General features: G+C 44.9%; 1 long non-coding RNA gene across 2 annotated transcripts; it reads right to left on the bottom strand.

Annotated features, from left to right (window-relative positions):
- Positions 1-3,659: 3,659 nt before the first annotated feature.
- On the bottom strand, positions 3,660-19,106 carry LOC120247531. 2 transcript variants are annotated; one of them, XR_005532343.1, is made up of 3 exons: positions 19,033-19,106; positions 9,685-9,860; positions 3,660-4,619 (listed from the first exon to the last, which is right to left on the bottom strand). It is a non-coding gene; the product is annotated as an uncharacterized LOC120247531 (long non-coding RNA). The 2 variants fall into 2 exon arrangements; XR_005532342.1 differs by lacking the exon at positions 3,660-4,619 and adding an exon at positions 8,704-8,761.
- Positions 19,107-19,609: the final 503 nt, after the last annotated feature.

Genomic DNA, 19,609 nt, shown 5'->3' with positions numbered 1-19,609 from the left:
TGGCCATCTTTCAGAGAAGGTAATTGTAAGAGCTCCTTCTTAAAGACAGTCTTGTCACAGGTTAATATACGTTAATGCACCTCCACCTTCACTCACTCTCATTTCTTATGAACATTCATCCCAAGCATCTTCAGCCTTCATATATTTTACATTCAGCAGTGTTTACAAGGCCTGAACTGGAGCTCAGCCAGGGCACTGTTCTGGAAGTGAGCAGAATGGGGTGTCTGCGAGCATGTTTCCAGAGCCAGCTCTCCTGAGTGCGACCCCTCGCTCCACCATCACTTCTGCCGTTGATATCAAGCAAATCTCTTTGCCCGTCTGTGTCTTATTTTCTCCTCTATGAAAATGAGATTAGAATGCCCACTACCTCATGGGGTTCCTGTGAAGCATTACTTTATATAAAGTATTTAGAAAAATGCCTGGAACATAGTAGTAACTCTGAATATGTGAGCTCCACTGTTATCACTATTATCCTTATTCCACAAGAACAATGAATAGAAGCAAAGAACTTGGGAGGAGGCAGCTGCCATGAGGCCAGGAATCAGGACTCATGTGTCCTGATCCCGGAACTGAAATACTTGAAGGACTAAAGCATTCAGTGATATGCCTGTGACTCTTCTCCCCTAACTCACCTATCAGGCTGTGTCCTGCGATGTGCATGGTTTTAAGAATACCCAATTCTAGTAAATGAATAAGCTTGTGGTTTACAAATGTAGGCGAACTATCTGAAGATGTGTAAGTCTAAATGAGTAACTAGTAAGCAAGAAGTGTGATTGTCATAGGCAGAACTCATGGGAGTTTAATTTAAGTATAAATATAAGATAAGTAGTAGGCAAGTGGGGCCATGTTAATCATATGTAGAGAATGATGAAAGGACCAAGAAATACCTGATATTTATGATGCATCTGAGTACCAAATATTCATAGTGTGCTAAATATATGTAAGGCTAAATATCAAGAAGCATCAAATATATGTGAGCGTTTAATATTCGTGATCTCCTAATTTGGCAACCTATTGGTTATATCCTTCAAGGTCCACATGTCCTGAGCCCAAGAAACTTGAATAGAACTCACAGTTGCTCAGTTGGCTAGTAAGCAAGCTATAGTGGAGACCAGGCATCCTTGCTCCAACACCTCTGTAGTAGTGCACGTACGTGTCATTGGCCTAGGGCACCTTCCATCTGTGGGCCCCTGTGTCAGGAATACCCAAGATCACCCTCAGTTTCAATGATTTGCTAAGAATCAGAGAACTCAGAAAAGCAGTTGAATTCCTGGTTACAATTTATTACAGCAAAAGGATAAAGGCAAAAATCAGCAGAAGAAAAAGGTGCACATCACAGAGTCTAGGAGAGACTGGGTACAGGCTCTTAGTTGTCCTCTCCCAGTGGAATTATATGGATGACACTTAATTCTCCCAGCAATGAGACATGACACCACTTACATAGTATTGCCAAGCAGGACTTTCAAACAAGCCTTAGTGGCGAGAATTTGTATTGGAATGCCTATGTGACTGACCTTGACTACTCAGATCCAGCTCCCTAGAGGTTCAACTGATTCCATGTGGCCCAAGTCTCTTACCATAAATCACATTGTTAGCATAAACTATCTGGCAGGACCCAGGGCCCTGGCAAATGAAGATATTCTTATCAGACAATCTATTTCAAGGGCTCAAGGGTTCTCTCCCAAGAGGTAGTCAAGGACCATCTTTTCTTTGGAATGTACAGTTTGAGCATCCTAAGCTTGCTAAGTTAATCCTTTCCTACACAGTCCTCTTGCTCAAACCTGAACTCTGGTCCTGGTAACCCCTCTATGAGCAGAGAGAGCTGAAGTGGCAGAGAGAGACAGGGCACATGGACATTGTGGACCCCAGGATTCACTGCTAGAGTCCTCCAAATGCTCCCTATCCCAAGTGCATGAACTGACCCCATCTTTCTCCTTTTGCTTACTGCTGTGTGTTTTAAATATATTTAATAAGCCTTGTGATTTAAGTATTTTAATGTTTTTCTGTGAGTCTTTCTGGAACAGCTTGTCCAGTAGTGTATTTAGAGGCAACCGTTTTGTGTACTTGGAGACAATTTCCCACATGGCATGTCCTTGCTCCATCATTTGCTGGGGCGGGTGGACAGGTGATCGGCCAGCCAGTTCCTGCAGATATACTACTGAACAAACAACACCAGTGCTTACAACAACCATGCTGTGTTATGAATTAGGAGCAATAATGCAATCTATACAGGTGGGATAGAGAGGAGGAGGAAGGTAACAAAGCAGATTCGCGACAATATTGGCATAGCTGTTACCTTGTTGATCGTGTCTAGCCGCCGCTGGCCACAATTTGCCTCTAACTCATACTTATTGAATGCTCACTACAGACCAGACACCATACTAAACACTCTAGATGAATTAGCTTATCTACACAATAGCCTAAGAGCACAAAAGGTGCTCTTTATACCTTCACCATTTTCTAGATGAATACATCGAGGCACAAAGGAACTTGTATGAAGTCATGTACTTTGTCAGTAGTGAAGCCAGAATTCATATGCAGGTGACAAAGTTCACACCTTTAACCACTCTACTATCCAGCTTGGGTTATGAAATGGGTTTGTCTTGGTCTCAGGACCTGGCACAGAAGAGATAGAACTCTTTGATTTGCAAAGGACAGAAACCCAATTCAAAATGACCTAAGTGAAATGGATACCTATTGAAGCACAAGACTGAAAACCTTCAGGGAACAGAACTGAAACAGCTGGATTGAGGGGCTCCACTGGGCTGTTAGGACGTGGCTGCTCACTCACTCACCATCTCTACATCTGTTTCTTCTCTGCTGGCTTCACTCTTCCCTCATAGCTATTGGGAACTCCACAGTGACATTCCTATAGCTTGGCAACCTCAGCTGATCAAGAGATCATCTTTCCCAAGAGTTCCAGTCACAGACCAAAGAGTCAGACTGACACTGACTTGCCCAATTAATTCAGTCACTGAGGCAGGGCAGTGGCCAGGCCTGGGTAACGTATGCACTCTTGCTGCTGACTGCTGAGCTTAGTTTCACCTGAACCACATGGATTGAAAATGCATGAAGGCGGGGCACCTGGGTGACTCAGTCGGTTAGGTGTCCAACTCTTGGTTTCAGCTCAGGTCTTGATCTTAGAGTTCGTGATTTCAAGCCCCGCATGGGGGCTCCATGCTGATAGCCACGAAACTGCCTGGGATTCTCTCTCTCTCCCTCTCTCTCTGCTCCTCCTCCACTCCCTTTGTCCTTCAACATAAATAAACTTTAAAATTTTTTTTTAAATAATAAAAAGGAAATGAATGAAGGCATTTTCCCAAAGGAAAATGGGGTTGTTGCCAGAGAAGAGAGAACAGTCCTGGATGGGCCAAAACAAACAACATTCTCACAGGGATCAGTAAATGCATGACTATGGGGTGGGTGAATGGATGGATGGATGGATGGATGCAAAAATTCAATGCCCAAGACAAGAAGCTCCATGAGAAACTTACAAGAAAAATACTTTCTTATATCCTAACAGTGAAAGAAGTCAAAGTTAGCAATTCTTTTCATTCTTTTTCACAAAAGAGACACTAGGAGATTTGAAGGAAGTGGTTGGAGGAAGACTTGAAAAATAGGTACACGAAACAAAGAATGAGAACATGGAGAGAGATTTCTGTAGTGGAGACAATTACAGTTTTAATAGGACAGCTGCCTCAAACAGTGTGGGTTTCTGGCTGGTGCTTTTGTTGGTGTATCTCTTTTCCTTGGTACAGTGAGAAGACTGCAATTGTCATGGGCAATTACAGCCCAGTGCAAGAAGTGGCACATCCCATCTGGAGAGACTGGTCACCTCGACTGGCACAAGCCATCAGGATCCTTAGGAAATATAAGTTTGCTCCACAAGGCTTCTTGATCCTCTTTAACTTCTGAATTCAAACCATTCCTTTCGGCTGCTCCTTCGTTTTCAGCCCCATTTGTGTTCCCTTAAAGTTGCCATTTTGAAAGTTGATTTTCAGAATGGGATTTGGCAGGGCAAATGGAGCCGCAGTTGGGAGAGTGTGTCTGCTCCACAGAGAAGGTTATGAAAGAGGACAGGACGATAGATTCCAGGAGCAGGTTCAGGAGAGAAAAAAGAGAACCACGTACACACTTCCATACGTAAGCCCCTTGAGCTGCTCTTTGGCACAGCTGGGAGGCAGTGAGTGCTCAGCATATTTCAGCCCCAAACCCTTACTTTTTCACCATGTGCTCCATTTCAGACAAAAATGTAATCTGCATCTTTCTGATTCACCTGCACCAGAATTTGGCCCTCTATCTCAATATGGCTGCTCTGAGATGACAACTCTAATCTTCTACAGCTAAGTAGACATTTATTTCTTGGTGTTTAAACCAGGATTTTGTGGGAAACTTTTTGCCTCTAAGAAATTGAAGTTTCTTTAGTCCAGGAGTTTTTAAGTGTCCAGGGCATGTGGGCTGCCAGGCTAGAGAGCTCAAGTCCAATGTGTTTTCTGAGTTATGATGTTTCATCCATTCAGCTCTGAGAGGGGACAGGTTTGCTTGACATGTGGGACCGAACATTCCAACCCTTTCCTCCTGCACCAGGCCTTACGATGCCTATCTCGGACCAATTAGGGCTGAATGTAAGAGAATGTTTGATTATAGAATATGATTCACCAATGTAAAGTTATACCAAAACTGAAACTTGAGGAAAGAGAGAGAAAAGTGAAGCCTCTTTTACAAATTGGGTTAAATGAAGCACAAATTGGGTTAAATGGGGTTAGTTTTCTAATGCTATCCAGAAGCAAACAAACAGAAGTCAGGCAGGAGTCACAGTGTCACCTCCAGAAGACCTGGAGGAAATGGAGACTCCACCCACCCTCCTAACTTAATCTAAGAGGACCCTGCTCCCTGTCAGGTTGAGGCATCTGGCCAGTGGGTTTGATGAGCCCAGAAGTCAGGCCTCCTCCATCCCACATGCTTTTCAGGTCTGAAGGCTCTGGGCTGGACCAAACACAATGAAGAAAAAGCAACAGCCTCCCTGAAGTGTTTATGCTTTCCCAAATGCAGTTAAGTTTCCACAATGGCCATACGGCAGAATGGGGAAAGATAAAAAACAAAACAAAACCCCCTAAAAATGAATCTGGGCCCACCAAGACCAATGGACTGACCTGAGTGTGTTGTGAGCCAAAGTGAACCAAGAAAACAGGTAGATAGTGGGGGGGGAGGGGGGTCTAGGTCGGGGAGGGGAAGCCATAGCTCCCGGTGCCATGAAGGTGACCTGGATGAGCCTGTCCCATAGGAGGAAGAGGAGAGGACACAGGGACAAGCATGTCTGAGAGACAACTTCTATCTCCTGTCCTGTGATAGGCTTAATTCTTCATACAGATAGTTCTGAACCTTTTCCCAGCATTATTGGCTGACGAGGTATTTGGCCTGATTTTCTGCTTCATCCTATTTTATTACCAACCTATCTCCACACGTTCCCATTTTTGAACAGATATAATTAATAGCAACAAAGGGTTTCCCAGCCTACAAAAATTACACAGAAATGGCTGAAATGATGTCTTGATGACAGAAGGAAGAAACATCTTATAATTTGCTACCCCCGAACTGTGCCTTTTCACATGTAAATTTGGGAGATGACTTGATATGTGATCTTAATTGGGCCTCTTTTGGAAAGAATGTCACATCTGAACTTGACTTCAGGAAATTCTACCCCCATTCATCTTAGTATGTAAGGTTAAACTAACATTTTTTTAAGTGCCTGATTATATTTCTTCCCCACCACTCCCCCACACACATACCATGCCATTTGGATTCAATTCTCAAAGTCCAGGCATTAATACTGACAATTCATCTGACTGTTTAAAATAAATGTTTAAAAAGAGCTGTCAGCACAGAGCCAGATGCGGGGCTCGAACCCATGAGACATGAGATCATGACCTGAGCAGAAGTCGGACGTTTAACTGACTGAGCCACCCAGGCACTCCTGAAGTTTCTTTTTCAACCCAGAAGTTTCTAAGTGTCCAGTGAGAAATTAATTTCTCACATACTGAAACAGATAACTCACTTTCCCAGACTTGATGAACTTCAGTGCATAACTTAGTCTTAGAAATAATATAGCCGGGAGCTCAGACTTGTGACGAAGTCAGAGGATGGGCAGAGAAGCCTGGTCAAGGACTAAGCTTCGCTAAGACTTTTGGATGGGAGGGTTGAAGGCAGGAAGTGACATGTGATTTGACTATGTTCTCATCTTTTTATCTTATTATTATTACTTTTAATTAAGTTACAAATTCTATACAATGTGCTCTTTAAAAAGAGAGGAAATTGCCGGACTCAAAAGAACCAGATATCATCAGTCAGGAGGCTCTTCCATTGCAGAGAGTAATCAGGAGCTGTCATTAGATTTCTAGCCAATCTCCTCTATAAATGGAGCTGTCCACCCTCTACCAAGCATCTCACTACAAAGACAAGAATTTGTAAGAAAAGTCGAAATTTGATTCATCATTCTTTTATCTGTAAATGACTAAAAATGATAGCAACTTTTTCTTCACTATATAACTTGATAGATTTTAAGAATTGTGCTCCTGGATGACTCTCAGCTGCCCAGTGGCCTCCCCAGCTTATACCTAAGACTTGCAATGCTTTGACATTGAAAGGCCCTGGCCGACCATGTTCACAACCCCCACCTTTGCTGGCCTCACTTCTTTCTTCTATACAATGAACCCAGACAGGATAAGTTCTGGGAGATTTCCATTCTTCCTTCTTATAGTTCTAAGCCTACACTTGTAATCTGTGTTTCTATTTAAGTGATGATCTGTGAACAATCCAGAAGGAGGGTTCTAAAGGAATGGTTCTAACCCTCTCCTGCTTTGTTATCCAGAAGTGGCATCCTAACAGTTGCCTCTTCTACATGATACTCAATGCAGCCATTAAGGATTCACCTACTTGCCTATTCCATCTGCTGGGTACCACTCCCTGCCTTCCTTTTGCTTCATTATAATTGCCTTCCCCTTCCCACACCTTACTGTGACAATCATTCATCTGCTTGATAAACTTCCACTGAACACTTCCACAAACACAGAATGGCAAGGATCTGATTTCTGACCTTCAGAGAGCGGTAAGACAGTGACCAAAGGCTGGAATGCAAGATAGAAATTTCAGAGCAAAAGGAAGTCACATAACATAAAGATTTTTTTCCCCGGGAAGCAAACAGGAGGAATAAGGAAAGGAGTAGGAGAAGCTTCTAGAAATAACCTGAGGATGGCTTCCCCTGAAAAAGTTCTGGAAGTGCTACCTGGCATTGCTCTGTCTCAGCTTTGGTTTCTCACCTCTGGTAAAACTGGTAAAACAGCTTGTAAAACCAGATTTCAAAGCATCTCTCACCTTTTGCCTCCAAGAAACAAGCCTCTAGGCCTCCACACATAAAGCCAATTTTGGCAAGAGCTTACTTTCTGGGGAAAGGGAAAGAAACGAGATAGAATAGGCTATTCTGAAGGGAAGCATGGAGGACGGGAGGAGGGACAGCTAGTGGAATGATAATCAAACCACAATAAGTGAATACTGGACTATAAGCAGATAAGCCCACATCTAGAACACAAAATGATTAGAGGCTGAATCTTTACAGATATTTAACCTGGGAAGAAAGGAAGCAAATAAATCTTAATTTTTATATTTGTGGGAAGTATCTGAATCTTGGCTTGGGAAGTAATGGGGCCTTCCAGAGTAAGAAATGATGCCTAGAACAATTATTGTGCCCATTCTTGCTCTACAGGCAAGCAGGCTGCCTTCCTGCCCATCCTGAAGCTGTTTTTGATGTCTTGTTGTCTACCCTGTTCATTTCTGAGAACTTCCCTGACCTAAGAAAGGGGGACTTAGAGCTAAACACTGCTCCCCAGATCTTTGGAGAATATTCTTTTTTTTTTTTAAATAGTTTATTGTCAAGTTGGTTTCCATATAACACCCAGTGCTCATTCCCACAAGTGCCCTCCTCCATGCCTGTCACCCCCCCCTTACCACCTCCCCACCCTCCTCAGCCCTCGGTTTGTTCTCAACATTCAAGAGTCTCTCATGGTTTGCCTCCCTCCCTCCCCCCAACTATTTCTCCCCTTCTTCTCCCCCGCAGTCCTCTGTTAAGTTCCTCCTAATCCTCCTATACATGCAAACATATGTTATCTGTCCTTCTCTGCCTGACTTATTTCGCTCAGCATAACACCCTCTAGTTCCATCCATGTTGCTACACATGGCCAGGTTTCATTCTTTCTCATTTCCATGTAGTATTCCATTGTAAAGATAAACCACATCTTCTTGATCCATTCGTCAGTTGATGGACACTTAGGCTCCTTCCATGTTTTAGCTATTGTTGAGAGTGCTGCTATGAACATTGGGGTGCATGTGCCCCTATGCATCAGCACTCCTGTATCCCTTGGGTAAATTCCTAGCAGTGCTATTGCTGGATCATAGGGGAGCTCTATTGTGAATTTTTTGAGGAACCTCCACACTGTTTTCCAAAGGGGCTGTACCAGTTTACATTCCCACCAACAGTACAGGAGTTGAGAATGCTCTTTATACTGTGTTTGCACCATCCAATAAAATGTGAAACACAGACCACTGGCATCAGACTTACTAGCGATCTTGCTAAATACTGAGTCCTGGCCTCCCACCCAGAACATCCGACTTTGAACCTGTGTCTAAAATGATCTTTTAATTTATGTATTTGCTTGAGTGGTGGTTGTTGTTCTTGTTCACTGCTCTATCTCCAGCTCCCAGGAAAGTCCTAGGAACAAAATAGATGTTAAATAAATATGTGTCTAATAAATGAATGAATCAGTGTATCACACGCCCTTGGTGATGGGTGCCTGGTTTATGAAACATGACCAACATGACACTAGCTATTCAGTGCAAGACCTAATTCCAGTTCTGGGGCTTTTGCTGGGAATGAGAAGTTCCTCTTATTGATGGGAGTGGGGTGATTTTGCCTAAAAATAAAACTAACAAAGAGGAAATTGGAAGCAAGAGATGGAGTGAGGGAAACTGAGTCCTGTGATCTTGTCCACGACCAGAGACAATAACTTCCTGTCTGCTGAAGTCATGCCAACGTGGCTCTCTGTCCCTTGTGGCTGGAGGAGACCTGCCTGAGCAATCTCTCACCTCCAGGCTTCACTGGTGATTCTGTCAGGACCCACTTGCTCAGTCTGAGCTTCAGCTTTTAAGAGCAGAGACTGTGTCCTCTATTCCTCCTCTATCTCTCCTGATCCAACTCTCTGCTCTTGGGATTTTAATGCAGGGCAGGGCTTTCCTTCCATCATTATACTTTTATGATTATTGTAAGAAATTTCTCTTTGAAAGTGACTTCAGAATTTACAAGTCCTTCTGTATCTATTATCTCATGTGATCCTCACAACAACCCATAAATCAGCAGTGGAAGTAAAATCTTCTTCCACTTCACAGATGGGAAACTGGCCCTTGGAAAGATGAAGGTATAGCCCTGCAGTCAGCTGACACCACGGCAGGGCCCAACCAGGAGTCTAACCCAGATGCTCTGATCACAGTCTTCCTGCCTCCTTTTTGTGGAAAAATAATGGGCCCAAAGCTCAGTGAGTTTTTCCTCATAGAACCTTGAACTCTAGCCATAAAGGACACTTCCGATTCCCTAGGCCTTGTCAGAATGTTGCTGTATCCCACTAGAGGATTTTGCACCTGGGGCCCATCTCCAGGAAGATGGTGCTCAGGCCTGGGGTGCTTGCTGGAGCTTTGAGATACCTGATGACCGACACTCAGTTGAGTTCATATCAACAGCATCTTCCCAGATGATTCTGGGTCCACACGGTGTGGATCAGGACTACAGGATCAGGATGGAGCCCATGCTGCGGTCACTGTGGAGTTTAGCAGAGAAGTGACATATTTTGGGACTTGTACCCAGACAACATCGGGAGGTACAAGACAGAATTCTGCATCAAGACAGCATTCCCCTTCACAGACACCTAATGCTCACTCCTCAGAAGCTGGTGCTGACTTCAGCCTAGACACACACATGCGTACACATGTGCACGCACACACGTGCACACACACACACTTATTTATTTATTAGGTTTTTAAAAACCGTGCCCTTTAGGAAATGACTATGGATGCAAGCCCAGGAATAAGGTATCAATAAAAAGCAAATATAAAATGATACCAATTAAAACTGTAGCCGGATATAAAGAGCAACCTAAAACACCACCTTGTGGAGAATAATCAGTTTAAAGACCCAAGCCAGAAGATAAAGGTTGGCAAAAAGAGGTTGTGCTTAGGGGAGTTGAGAATTTAACAGAATCCTTCATGGATTTAAAACTGGCCATTGACATTGGAGCCATTTTCATAGAATATAACTTGCAGGTTATTAATACTAGTAGTTATAAAAATGATGATAAGTATGTTTGCTGGAATAAACACTGAGTAATGCTTGCTAATTAGCAAACAACCCGCTCGCCACATATCATCTTACTTGAGTAGAGCAGTCCTGATGCCACCACATGAAGGCCACCACATTGTCAGAGGCGATCCCATGGGCTATGACCTAATGTTCTGAACCACAGTCTTTCAGAACAAGAAGGAACCATGGAGTCCAACCAGATCATCGTACAGATGACAAAAATAGTCAGCATTTATCGAGCCAGACCCAGTGCTACACACTTCGGTTTCATCACTTCATTTTATCAACATGATCCTCACCTCCAGTTCCCTGATGAAGGAACTGAGGCTTAGCAAGATTAAGCCATTTACTACTTTTTATTCAACTAGCAAGTGAGAGAGCCAGACCACGCAGCTCAAAGACGACCTCTATGGCTCAAGCTATGCACCTGACACACTCCTAAGCAGCCCTGCATTTCTCCTAGCAAACAGTCAAGGTGATGACAGATACTTTTGCCTTGGAAGCAGAGGGTCCAAAGACCATAAATGGGAGGCTGAGGGCCTGTGTTAACTAGCTGTTTGACCTTTTGAAAATCAGACTCCTATGCCTCATTTTCACCCTCTATAAAACAAGACACTTAGACTAAATGCTCTCTAAAGAATCATCCAGCCCTAACATTCGATGATGCCATGAAATATATCATGTGTGATGATAGGCACGTGTGACAGGACGGGAAATTTTGCTATTAATGAAAAAGAAGAAAGAGATGAATGACCTTAGGTATTTCGGCACTCGAGAGAAGCCACAGAATTCTTTCCAAGGATGCTGAGAAGTGCAATTATGGAGCCTTTTGGTTTTTAACATGTTTCTGATAGAAGGGTCTTATAAGTCTTTTGGTGCCCATAACTCAATGATACAGCACTTCAGAATCCTTCTCAACACATGCCCCAGGTGGCTACCAATAAGTGGCTGGATAAAATGCATTTTATATCCCTCCCTCTGAAGAATTCTTGGGTCTTAAACACACACACACACACACACACACACACACACACACACTGATACATATAAATACCTTATATATTTATATGTATAAGGCATTTAAATATATACAGTATATATATTTAAACATACGTATACCTTACAGGCATCTCAAGAATATACTGTAGTGGTCAAATGGTGGATGGGCAGAAGCCTCCCAGACTCGTGCAAGGCCTGCTAAATGCCTTTACCTGGGACAAGGTTAAAATGCATCGGAAGCAGCCAAGCTGTGGTCATCGGTCAGGTCTGACTGTCACATTCATAAACTCTCGGTATTAGAGCTTTAACAACTCTGAGGATAGAAGTCAGTGTTGGCTTTCAGCCAGGCACGAGAAAGAGCAACTTCCCGGGGAGAGTCCACGCCCAGACCATGGGGACTCCTCGCTGGGCTGATATAGCTTCTCTCAGAATGATGACTCCCACAGGGCTCGTGGGCAAGACACACTGATTCTCCTACAGACGAAAGCACCCTATCAACCTATTTCCCTCCTTTCTCCTCAGGGAGTGGAGATGAGCTTGTGGGATCATAGCAGCGTGCCTGTAAATAATGGCTGAGGGAGGAAGGGGTGAGGAGACAGTAGACGGGCAGGCTCGTGGCGTTCCAGATCCACCTGCTCCAGTCACCACCAAATCTCTACTCAGAGGCACCTTCGGGAAGGAGGGTGCATCCCCCTGACTCTCCTTGGACTGCCCTTTGCCTCCCTAGTCTTGCTGCCTTTTCTCTGTGAGACATTGAATGATATGGCCACGGCTGAGTGAAAACTGTCTTAAATGCAGCTTTCTTCTCAAAAGGCAGGCACTCCCGTGAGGCCCTTTAATTCTCCCTGAATCATCTCGATAAGAATCAAAAAGGATATCTCTCGAGGTCCCAGCCAGTGGCCAGTTAACACGCGAGCACTGGTGGCCACTGAGCACCAGGCACAAAGGGAATACAAGAAACAAGGAGAGTGCGGTCCTTAGTTCACAGAACTAGCAGCCTGGCCGGGAAGCTGGCTCAAGTAGATAAAATGATAGAGGGGCGCCTGGGTGGCTCAGTGGGTTGGGCATCCGACACCAGCTCAGGTCACTATCTCAGGGTTGGTGAGTTCAAGCTCCACGTCGGGCTCTGTGCTGACAGCTCTGAGCTTGGAACCTGTTTCAGATTCTGTGTCTCCCTCTCCTCCCCTGCCCTCTCTCTCTGACCCTCCCCTGCACATACTCTGTCTCTCTTTCAAAAATAAATAAACATTAAAAAACAGTTTTAAAGATAAATGGAATAGTTGGTATGTACCAAATGCTGTGAGGGAAGATGGGTGGCTATGGCAGCAGGCAACGGGGCCCAACCTAAGCTAGGTAATAAGTAGTGAAAGATCACCCGTTGCCACTAATATGCGCATGTCCACAGAGCTTTGTAACCATAGCTATACCCTTAGCTTCACTCCTCCGCATCAACTTCAGGCATCTGCCTAAACAAGCAATCCCCAAATCCAGGATCAGCCGTGTTGTCCTAGCTTCTAGAAGCTGAAAGAGTTCATCCAGGGAACACTCTACCGTTTTCCCTTGTGTCCTCTCCCCACTCCCCCCTAGCCTGAGGCGTGGGGGCAGCTCCCTGCCACTATGAATCCACAGTTTCCCTTATCCTTCCCTTTATGCTCTTCAGGTCTTTCAATCAGTTCCCCAAATGGAATTCTCTCTGCTTCAAATCTCTGGTATATTTCACTTTTCCTGATTGGACACTGACAGCCATGGGATTCAAAGATGTCTAGGAATTGGCCCCACCTTCAAGGTCAGCTGAGAAATAGCCCTTGCCCTTCAAGAGCAAGAACACTCATGTCTCTTCTCTCCTCACTGCTCTGTGAGTGAGGCATCCAGGAAGAGAAAGCCCCTCACCAGCTCCAACCACATGTGTCCAGCAGACTCATTGCTAGAGACTAAGAGCGTTCTCATGGTAGATATATGGTACCTGAAATGTTTGCAAAATGTTAGAAGTAACTTACCAAAAAAAAAAAATCAAACCAGGGGCGCCTGGGTGGTTCAGTCTGTTAAGTGTCTGACTTCAGCTCAGGTCATGAACTCACAGTTTGTGGGTTTGAACCCCCGTCAGTCTCTGTGCTGACAGCTAGCTCAGTCTGGAGCCTGTCTTCGGATTCTGTATCCCCCTCTCTCTCTGACCCTCACCTGCTTTCTCTCTCTCTCTCTTTCTCTCTCTCTCTCTCTCTCTCAAAAATAAGTAAGACTTTAAAAATTAAAAAAAAAAAAACACAAATCGCAAACCATGTGCTGAAAGAAACTTAGCTAGGGAACAGGGAAGAGTGAATGACAGGAGAGGGCTGAGGAGAGTTGAAGGTCAAAGGTGATTAGTAAACAAGAAAGAGAAGGAACTTGAATTGATTAAGGTCCCCTTGGCTTGTTGCTTAGACTGGGCATGACCTACCCCGTCAAGAAACTGGGTGCAGCTGCACAGCCAATTTCATCCTAATGCCCACTGAAACATCTCTAAACCTGGTGGTGAAACCTTGACTTTTGAGTCAAACCACACACTAGCTGCATGGCTTTCAGTGGGTTGTTCTACTTCCTTAAGCCTCTGTTTCCTCTTCTGTTAAAAGATTGGATGTTTAATTTTGTGTGTCAATTTGGCTAGGCCATAGAACCCAGATATTTGGTCAATGACATCTGGATGTTTCTGTAAAGGTATTTTTTTAGATGAGATTAATATTTAAATCAAAGTAGACTTTGTGTAAAGCTGATTACCCTTCATAATGTGGGTGGGCCCCATCCATCAGTTGAAGGCTTTAAGAATAAAAACACTGACCTACTCCAAGGAAGAAGGAATTCTGTTAGCAAACTGTTAGATATTGTGAGTTTCCCAGGAGAGTATGTGGTGCACTAGAAGTATTCAGTGTCACCCATAAGAGAACCTTGGTTTCCCCAACGAACAGGATCCGATACCATCAGCCTCCATCAGACCCATGGCACATGGAAGTGTTCCTGTCCTTGTGCACTCCTTGGTGCATTCAGGAGACCTCAGTACAAATCCCAGGGCTACCCCAGCCAGTCACCTCACTGCACACAGAGAACCTGGACCCAGGCCCAGATCTGTACCACTCACGTTCTTTCATTGAGTCACCCCACCTTGGATAGCATCCCAGCCATTTGGAAGATAGAAGCAAGCATCTCAGTCTCCCCAGGGTCTCTGGAAGCAAGTTTGCAACCCTTGGGAGGCTACTGCTGGGGACAACATCTGCCTCACTTTTTTGGTCCCAGCCTTCACCTAAACCCAGAAGAAGCGGTTGCTCAGGTTATTACCCAACTCAACCCACAGGTTGCCTGTAACCAGATCCACTTGTGACCAGAAATTTTATGGACTCGTGTAATTGGTTTCCTGGGGCTGTTACAGCAAATTATCACAAACCTGGTTTAAAACAACTCATATTTGTTCTCACAGTTCTAGAGGTCAGAAGTCCAGAAGCCAAGTGTCAGCAGAGCTGTGCTCCCTCCGGAGGTTCTAGGGGACAATCCATTTCCTGCCCCCAGGTTCTGGTGGCTCCCAGCATTCCTGGGGCAGTGGCCGCACTGCTCCAATCCCTGCCCCACCTTCGCGTCCGCTTCTCCCCTGTGCACGTGAAACCCTCCTCTGCCTTCCTCCTCTAAGGACACCTGTGATTGCATTTAAGGTCTGGATAACCCAGGATAATCTCCTCATCTCCAGATCCTTAATTGATATCTATGAAAACCTTTTTTTCCAAATCATGTAACATTCACCCATTTTAGGAATCAGGCCCTGATATATTGGGGGAGGGGCATTCTTCAGCCTCCCACAGCTCAGTTTCCTTGATGCCCTGACTTCAGAGGAGTTCACATCATCCCCTGGGTAACAGCAAAAACCAAAGCCCCGCTCGGGAGAGGTTGTCCTATGGACAGCTGAGGGAGACCACTCCGAGGCCGGGGGCGGGTGGGGTGGGTGATAGTGGTGAATGGGGCATATTTGCTCTAATGGAGACCCCTTAGCTATGCACAAGACTGACTCCTTGAACACCTTCCAAAAGCTGAGCTTGTATGGAAAGAGCTTTGGCTGGGCTCATGCTTTCAGGGGAATGGGTGGAGACAGAAGTGTCCAAGTCGGCCCCGGCAGAAGTTTATACTGGCCCAGGAAATCATCTGGGAAAAACAATCTCACTACCAGACCACTTAAAAGGAAGACTCAGAGGATCATTTTTCCCTCATCCTTGGGGTTTTGCATGCCAACGAAAGCGTCTTAAGCTTCCTGCCCCGGCGAACTTGTTCTCCCGTGTCCAGCCCCTCTCTCGGGAAGGAGAAGACCACCCATCTTCATATCCGCCAGCATGATACTCAGCATGAGAACACGGAGGCCTTGAATCATTGAGCCTGATATCCAGGTTTCCCTCCTCGCGGGAATGGGCGGCAGGCAAGAAACCTCCAGACTTGCAATCTCTGTGCTCTGGTCCTCACATGGACACCTTTGGTCTCTCATGGACTTGCTTCCTTCTCTATTGCTGTCCTTCTCCTTCCCGACAGCTTTAGTCTCTCTCCCCCTCTCTCTCTCCCTCTCTCTCTGTCTCCTCTCACCCACCCCTTCTTGTGTAGCAAGAAGCATGTGCACATGTAAAACCATAACCTTCAGAGCTTCACTTCCAATATGGCTCCTCCGAGGGCGCCCGCTGCAGGTTCTGCCAGCACCCCGGCCCTCGGCAGTCACCATTGCCATAAATGCCAGCCCAACTCCAACTGCCAGCAAACCCTGGGACGCTTGGCCCAAGGTTCTCTCTGGCCGCCAAAGCCTGATGGCGCCCACCTGAAGTCAATGGTCACACACAGCGTGGGAAAAGGCTCTTGACCAGCTGCTGGGGCCCCAGTTCCTCTCTCCCCTGCACAGGATAACTCCAAGGTCCATGTTCTACTCTGGCCCCCAGCAATCCTGGTGGGATCACACTCTGCTTGTCCACAGTGCTGCTTACTTGACAATGAACCTTTATCTGGCTGCCTTCCCATCTGTCTTACTTCCCCTCGCCCTGACTGCTTCCTGTAATCACCTCCCAGAAATCCTATTTTGCACTCAGATACTTGTCTCAGAGGCTGCTTCTGGGAGAAACCCAAGCCAGGACATCCTCCGGACATCTAGTCGGGCCTTGTGTTCATACCGCCTGCCCCCCCGCCCCCACGCCCATGGGCAGGGTGTCTGGAAGAAGCAAACTTTCCTATCTGCTGTGGCAGGTTCACACCCTGGAATCTGGTCCCTTTGGTCACAGGGTGAGAAAACGGATGTCACCCACATGTCCTTACTATTCTCATCAGACAGGGCTGTTCCCTCCTGCTTGCTTATTATCGCATTTTTGCACCCTGGTTTAGCTTCTCCCATGACAAACACATACATGCTTCCTTCCAGAAGTTAGTCCAAGGCTGGCTTATAGGAAACCTCAAGTTTTTCTTGCTATTTTGCTTGTTTCTCATTTTTTACCCATTTCTCTCTCTGCCCCCTTCTTTCCTTCTCTCTCTCCCTCTTCCCTCCTTCTCTCCCCAGCGCTTTCTCCTTTTCTTCTTAAGGGGACTGGCTAATAGCCTCTAGAACAAATCAAGTTGACCACTTGACCTCCTTGCTCTACACTCAAGTCAAGTACAGCCAAATGGCTCTCCCAGGGAATCTTTTGTCATCACCCACCACTATGACACTGTCAAATCAAATTGGGCTTCCTGAATCAGCCCTTCCCAATGCTGTTATTATTTACTTGTTTGGTCTCTGAATTCCTTCCATTTAGTTGACATCACTTTAATGCAGACAGCCTTTTGAACTGTACCCAGGGTGACTCGGCCTCATAGGCTTGCATGCTGTTCCTTCCATCAGTGACAAGACCCCTGTGTCAGCTTGCCTCAAAGTGATCTATGACCTCAGTAATTCATGTTTCACTGCTGGGTGCCTCTCCCCATGTGTGGCTGTTGACTCCTGGCCAATAGTAATGCTTGCTCATGTGATTAAAAAACAAAACCAAATATAAAAAAGATATTTCGGTTGTTGGGCATTTAACCCAACTTCCTCAGTGTTACCCCAATAGAACCCAAATTTCTGGAAAAATCCCTTGACCCAAGTTCTAAAAAGTGAGGTCAGTAACACAGTCACTGCCTTTCCAGGTCTTCTTTTCTGCCATGAATTTCTAGATGATTACAAGGTTGGTGGGTGAGGGAGGCCATGAAAGGCAGTGGTAGGTGCCTGGGCTTTAAAATCACACAATCCTTGTTTATATCTTGGTCCTATCTTTTCTTCAGCCTATGATCCTATGTAAGTTAAGTAGCTACTCTGAACCTCAGTTTCCTTAACTGTAAAGTAGGAATGATAAAATCTACCTTGCAGTGTGGAGTAAAGATTAAAAGAGGTAATGCATATCTTATTTATGGGTCATTTGTGGAGAAGCGTATTGAAACCTTGATGTTGATGGTGGATTTCATGATTCCTTCTTGAAGTTCTGCTGATGCATGTAGAGACCCTAACACAGTATAGGCACGGAGTCAAGAGTCCATAACCACACACACTTAGTAGCAAGGAAACTAAAGCAGGCCAGTAGACATCCAAATTTTATCTCTCACAAAATATCATTCTATAGCAGGGGTCTATGGGCCAAAGGTAGCCTGATACCTATTTTGTTATGGCCCATGTTTTACATTTTTAAAAATGTTACTTAAAAAAATGAAGATAAGAATATTTTTCACACATTAAAATTGCACGAAATTCAAATCTCAATGCCTGTAAGTGACACTTTATTAGAACTCAGCCATCCACATTCATTTACATGTTTGTCTGTTTGACTGCTTTCATGTGACAGAGTTACTGCAGCAGAGACCATATGGGCTACAAAGTCTAAAATGTTTTCTATTTGGTCCTATATAGGAAAAGTTTTCTAACCCCTGATCTAGATCAGCATTTTATTTAAGCTGAGTTAACTCTAAAAGAACGTCTTCAAGTTACCTCAGCATTAAGGAGAGTCTATTGGCTGAGCCAATCATAAAGCAAGATGCTGGCAGAGCCCAGCCTTCTACCCTGTGCTGGTGCCCCACTCCTAGGTCCCCAGGCTGTGGCCAATCCCGTCATCAACTTAAGGACAGCAATGTGAAGAGGAACCAAGTCGGAGAACAGATCTCAGACCTAAATTAGACTAGAAAATGTGTCTTCGATATTCCAGATCTTTCAAAAGCCTGGTCCATTTTCATTTCTTTACCTCTCCATTGTTTATCCAGTGCTACCCCCCAGCTTCCACTTTAATACATTTGTCTCTTTGAGTCTTCTCGACAGCCCTATGAGTTTCAGTATCATTATCCCTATCTTACTGGAGACCAAGAGAGATAAACAACATGTCCAGGGTCACCCAGCTAAGGAGTGTAAAGGGAAGGCTTTAAATTAAGGGCTTTTTTTTTTTTTTTTTTCTGGCTTCAGGAACCCTTGGTCCTATCCAATACACTTTGCTGCCTCACATATGAATTTCATTCTAAGAAAGGGAAAATAAAAGCATATATATTTTAAGGTAAAGTTTGAGCTCTCATCTGTTTTTCACTTAACCAAGTGTTTGGGGCAGGATGCAATGCCGTGGTTTTGGGGTCCTTAGCACAGTTGGGGTAATCACACCTACCAGTAAATCACTTGACTGGATCTCTATTTCACATCTGGCAGTGTGTGCCGTAAGTCCCAGGATGGCCGGGGACTCACGTCTCAAACACTTGGGATTTGGAAACTTAAACCTAACAGTGAGTGGCTCAGGGACCCTCCAAATTGGATTGTGTTGTGACTTTTGCCCTAGAGATGTCGCCACACAGAGGATCACATCACCAAGCCTGGACTGCCACGTAGCAACTTCTGGTTGGGTGAGAGGGGGATTACAGACCAATCACACTGCCCAGCAACCAGTGCTGGCTGGCGTGTCTGCTTCCTCTGACCCCTGCCCCGCCGGCCTGAGAACTTAGGAAGCTTGGCTATTAGAGGGGATGGGTGGGCCCAGAGGAGGGGACAGAGGGACCGGTCCAACATTCCTACAAAGACTCAAAAATGAGATATTGGGCTTTAAAAAGAAAATTATTGTTTTTGGAGAGCAACTTAAAGCAAGATTCCGGGTCCTTAGGACATCCCGATAAGAATTCTCTTTGGAAACACTGAAAGTCATCTTTCAGTAAACACTCCAAAAAGTACATTTGAAAATTTTGTGTCAAAAA

Source organism: Hyaena hyaena, unplaced genomic scaffold, assembly GCF_003009895.1.
Source record: "Hyaena hyaena isolate Hyena2069 unplaced genomic scaffold, ASM300989v1 scaffold_533, whole genome shotgun sequence".
In the NCBI taxonomy this organism is placed as follows: domain Eukaryota; kingdom Metazoa; phylum Chordata; class Mammalia; order Carnivora; family Hyaenidae; genus Hyaena; species Hyaena hyaena.
The sequence above is the reverse complement of the archived record's forward strand: the minus strand, read 5'-3'. Positions and strand labels throughout refer to the sequence as shown.